This window comes from Falco biarmicus, chromosome 8 (genome assembly GCF_023638135.1).
Source record: "Falco biarmicus isolate bFalBia1 chromosome 8, bFalBia1.pri, whole genome shotgun sequence".
NCBI lineage: Eukaryota > Metazoa > Chordata > Aves > Falconiformes > Falconidae > Falco > Falco biarmicus.
Genome location: NC_079295.1, coordinates 37,913,564 through 37,919,136, shown reverse-complemented (window position 1 = coordinate 37,919,136; position 5,573 = coordinate 37,913,564). Strand labels below are relative to the sequence as shown.

The window sequence follows — 5,573 nt, the reverse complement described above, 5'->3', positions numbered from 1 at the left end:
GGGTTAGCAGTTTGTTCATGATAATACAGACTAATGATAGATAACCAATTAATCCTCCTTGTTCTACTAGGTATCAACAGGAGGGAGGAAATGCATAGAATTTTTTATGTTGGAAGGGACCTTAAAAACCACCCAGTTCCACCCCCCTGCCCCGGGCAGGGACACCACCCCCCCCCCAGCCCAGGCTGCTCCCAGCCCCATCCAGCCTGGCCTGGAGCACTGCCAGGGATGGGGCACCCACAGCTGCTCTGGGCAGCCTGGCCCACCGCCTCGCCGCCCTCACATTGAAGAATTTCTTCCTTATATCTAATCTAAATCTACTCTCTTCCAGCTTAAAGCCATTCCCCCTCGTCCCATCACTACACACCCTTGTAAGAAGCCCCTCTCCAGCTTTCTCAGCGGCCCCTGTAGGCACTGGAAGCTGCTGTAAGGTCTCCCCAGAGCCTGCTCTTCTCCAGGCTGAAGAACTCCAGCTCTCTCAGCCTGTCTTCCCAGGTGCTCCAGCCCTCTGATCACCTTCATGGCCTCCTCTGGACTCGCTCCAAATTCAAGTATTTCTAGTAGGAGGCACCTGTCCCTTCTCAGATTGTCAGACAGACCCTCAACCACATCTCTTAGCTACCTGCCTGAAGCTGTTTCTGTTTGACACAGGCTCTGAGGACCACTCCGATACAAGTCTTTCAATCATATCCCCTTGGCTGACGATAGCCGCTACAGCCTGCCAGACTTGCCTCCAACAGAGTTTTTCTTGTGGAAGATGAGAGGCACTACTAAAAGGTTGCGATGCAGAAAATCTTCAAAACAAAGCATGATTTATTTTGTCAAAAGGTACTCAGCACTCAGACAAATGGACTTAAAATAGCAGAGACCAAGACATACACTGTTACTGCTTGGCATCACCTTCAGCCTCCAGGTAGATGTGATTCGACCTGGATGTCCACCACTCTCTCAGGTACCTCGTTACACCTGCCCCAGCCCTTGGCTCTCCACCAACCTGGGGCAGTTGCCTGTTCCTCTCCCCACCAAGTTACAACAGCCCAGTCTTCTAGAAGATTCTCCTCCTGCTCTTTCTCAGCAAGACAGCCCTGCTGCTGCTAGTAGGACTCTGCAGCTGCAATTTGCAGATATAAATACAACCACTCTGTTCTAGTATTTCTGGAGTGCCCTTTTTTCAGCCCCTTATTTTACATTTCTTGCCTAGTTTTTATCTCTTCTCTGGTCCCCCTATCTCCCTACTACCCATTTCACTTCACATGATGGAACTCACTCCAAGGAGCCAGACAGACACTGTAATAATGCAAAAGAATTCAGAGATAGAGGAATGGATGTACTGGGCAGAGAGAAACCTTGGATGAATGCCTGCAGGCCAGGGACACAAGCAAATCCTGGTAACAGTACAGCCTCTGCATTCAAACCAGTGCTACTTCCATCCCTCCTGCCCCCAGAGCTGGAAACTATGAGCTTTATTACCCACCCTGAGCTCTCTTCTTCTCTCTCTTCATCCAGAATACAGAATTCCTCTCAGAAACTAGATTAAAATGTATCTTTCAAGAGAAGACATCAATCTTATCCTTCCCCTGTGGTGTTCACCCTACTGTAACTTCCCACAGGAATCCTATGAAAGGGCCATTCTTTCTACCACAGAAACCTGCAACCGTATTGTAAATTCAACAGAGGTGAAAAAGGAAAGCAACAAAGCCTCAAAATGCACAGCAGTGTTCAGGAGATGCTGGTCATGAAACAACATGCCTGAAGATCAAAGGAATTACTTTACCAGTTTTGAATAGCACCTTGTCTACACTTCGATTTTCAGATTCAGCATTTAGTGATATCTTCTCTTATGTTAGCCAAGTCTTTTCTTACAAAGTAATTTTCACTTTCTCACAACCCAAGGGAGTAGAGTTAAAATAAACTAAATGAAATACCATGGCATTTTTCTGTCTTTCTCAAACGTTGGGGGTGTGAAAGTCCAGAGAACAAGCAGTAAACAGCAGATAGCATAGTAGGTGGGGAAAAGCGAGGAGGAGGGAGTGACTGAATGAACCCTCCATCACTGATTGAACAGGACAGTACATTTAGACGAAATTAATTTTCAGTGTTGAAATTATGCTGTGGTAGTGACGATGAGAAGAAAATATTGAGAGCAATAAAACGAATTCTAAAGAAACTGGCACTACATCAGAAGACAGCATGTTGACACTATTTATGTTAATTTCTCCAGGTTTCATCCCCATCTGCATTATTGTTGACAACTCATGTAACCAAGCAAATAACTCTCGAAGAGCCAGGGAGTGAAAGTAAATGATTGCAGCTGCCATTAGGCTCCTATATATTGTAGTAAGCAAACGTACCAACTCATTATGACCTTGATCTAACAACCCCAGTAGTCAGCTCAAAGGCTCATCGAGTACTACATTTTTAAACATTAGTGCACAGGGAACATTTACAGAAAGTTACCTTTCTCCTATCAGTTTTCAATTATAACAAGCAAAAGACTATGGCAGAGGAGAGGGAGGAAATACAAATGAGAACACAAAAGGAAATCAGAAGCAAGCAAACCAAAAGCAATAAGCAAGCCTCTTATCAACAGTCAGGAGTGTTTTCAAAACTATTTAACAGGTCACAGACAGTGGGGGACACTTACCTGGGTCACCTTAGCAGCATGTTGGTAAGCATCCTTTCCACTTTCATCCCCACAGAACCTGACTCTCCAAGCATACTCTCACACATATAAATAACTTTAAATAAATTAAAGCAGAGTCCCATCAGCTTGTAAATCAGTGAAGCTTCTCACAGGGGCTCTTTCCACTAGGAAAGAGGAGATGCTTAGTCAGAAACTCTCATTTATTCAAAGCAATGAAGGCCAGGTTTGGGCAATTGAAGTCAACAGAAAAATTCCCACCAGCTTCAATGGACTCTGAATCCTATGCTAAGTTCTCAGTAGGCGTTTGCCTTGGCTTAAATTCAGCTGTTGCTGCCTCTCCTTCAGGTGCAGTTGCCATTTGGTCAAATTAACTGTTGTCAGATCCAGGAGATAGATGGGACTTTGGATCTGGCTGTGTGGCTGCCCCTGTTACAGTCTCATTTCATACACCTGCCGTTCCTTTTCTAATTTGAAAATTACTTTGTTATACTTAAATTGCTTTCAAAGGCAGTCTGTCCAGGCTAGCAGAAGCACTAATGAGGGTTCTTTATCTTTAAAATGTGCAAAGGGTAATTTTCTTTTTTCATTTAATTTTAGAAACATTTTAGTCCCTTATTTTTCAGTTCACACTCAATACCAGAATGAAGGGACAGAAACCTAAGATTCTTTGTTGTAATCTTTAACGGATTAGTGGTATTGATCAAAGAGCTTTGGGTGCTGATGTGAATTTGTCACTTAATCTTATAGGCATGTTTATCTATTTACCAAGAAATCAGAGAGTCAAGCTAGCAGAGGTATGAGGCCAAGGGCTAGTACGTCTGTTTCCAAGTTGGATACGCTTATTAAGAAAAGGAAATAAATGGTCAAATTATATTATTGTGTATTAGGGTGGGGATTGCTGTTTCTTTTTTTAACTAACTCAAAATTTCCCATAACTTCATCTAAACAGGGCAGTTTCATGAGGGATGGAGCAATGCAAGACAACATTCTCTATTAAATTAGGTAGTAACCTGTGCAGTGCATGTTAATGGGAAGAAAAGCTGCATCGCTGGGATTTCTTTCTTTTTTAATTAGATACAATCAGTTTGACAAAAGGACATTGAGTGGTCTTGATTTTCATTTCAGAGAGATGTGATCATACTTACAATATATTTGTCAGGCAATTTTACAAAATGCCATATTAGATTATTAAATTAGCTCTTTGCTTATATCATATTGGTCAATTAAATCTGAAGTGACCTTGAAGAAATAAAAGTTTCAAATTTAAAAAAGGGAAAGTTTTTGAAAGGAAAATAGGAATTGCTTGAAATTCACAATGTATTTAGTATGTGTACAAAATTTCAGCTCCCCTCACTTGCTACCAAACCCCTTATGAAGAGAGGACTCTAGGATCTTGACTTCATTCAGAGGAGGAAAAGATAACTGGGGAAAAAAAAGTATGTCTGTTGGAATGCCATGTGAAATCACTATGACTACAACCTGGCAGTGGTTAAAGAACAACAAGGTGGGAAGGAGACGAGACAGGGTTACTGTATCAGCATTATATAAATAAGAAATTATAGAACAGGGTTTCTCGATGCATTTGGTCCAGAGGTTCTGTTTGGATGAAAACTGGTCCATTAAACATTCAATCTAGCCTTTTCCCTGCTACCAGAATCTCTTCTCTTAGTGACTTTTCCTCTACACGAAATAACCTGTGAAGTAGCCAGCCCTGCTCAGGCCTGGGGGAAGGATGGCTGGCTGGCAAAAGGGATCAGAAAAGAAAAGAGGATCACAAGATCCATTTGGACAATGCGTGAGGTGGAACAGGATTTGTCCCAACACTGGTGGGGCTGAGGAGAAGATGGTGAGAGCTTGCCCGGAAGGCTGGGGGAAGGGAAATGGGCCAGCGTGGCACAAAGGCAAAGGGCAAAGAGGACTGACTTTGGTGCCAAGGAAAGGTCCATTCTCAATAGAGAAAAGAAAACAGAAATACTGTTTGTGCAATGAGTGTTGAGATGCTGCAATGTTTCTAGTCACGTGGCAGAGCTGGTGCAGTAAAAGCATTACAATAGTGCGAAAAACAGTGCTGCAAGGTAAACTGAATAGCCAAATGAACCAGAAAGGATACAAAGCACCAGTCTGCAAAGCGCAGACTTCTTATAATCCAACAAGACAGCCAGCTATCTTCTATGAGGTGTACTTTAGAAAGCTGCAAGCTGAATTCAGATGTAGCACTGGCTTTCCTTTATCAAGACTTTCATACAATGTTTGCTTCTGGACATGAAAGTTAATAGCATTTTGGATAAGGTATTTGCATATAACAACCCCTGACCTCTTTGCGCTTTCTTGCTGCCTGGTCCCTAGTTCCTACCACAAAACTCTGGTCTCAGCCTGTAGTTTCTGTCAGTCCTGTTCCTTTACCTGAATCTGATGCTGCTACTTATTCACAGCTTCTTCCAGCTGAAGTGACCTTTGCTCAAGAGATGGCACTTCTCCCGCAGACTCGGGAGGCTATAATGTTTTTTAGCACTGACACAGCTTAAATGTGTCAGCTGGGACCGATTCTGTTTCCATACACTTGAAACTTTTCTTCTGTGGGTACAATGGTTACTCAAGCATATCTGCTCTTTTTCTACTGAGAACAATAGCAGGGATTTTAAAAGCGGTGGATGATGACTACAAAAGCCTGGCAGCACCGGCTGGAGAGTTTTTCTGAAGTACTGATATGAACCACTCTCATCAGTAACTTTGTAAGAAGCACATTAACCCTAATCTTCAGGAGCCACATCTAGTTGTATCAAAAGTATTCTGCTAAAACAGATCTCCAATTCTTTCAGGATATCCTGAACTCAAATGCATCCTCTTCTCACTTCGGGTTAGGAAAAATGCCCTGAGACTGTAAACATCTTTTTACATCTTTGTTTGATAGTATGAAGCAATGAGACTG

General features: G+C 42.6%; 1 long non-coding RNA gene across 1 annotated transcript; it reads left to right on the top strand.

The window, feature by feature from the left end:
• Window positions 1–467: 467 nt before the first annotated feature.
• On the top strand, window positions 468–1,927 carry LOC130153933 (uncharacterized). Its single transcript, XR_008823544.1, has 2 exons — window positions 468–551; window positions 652–1,927. It is a non-coding gene; the product is annotated as an uncharacterized LOC130153933 (long non-coding RNA).
• The last annotated feature ends 3,646 nt before the right edge of the window (window positions 1,928–5,573 follow it).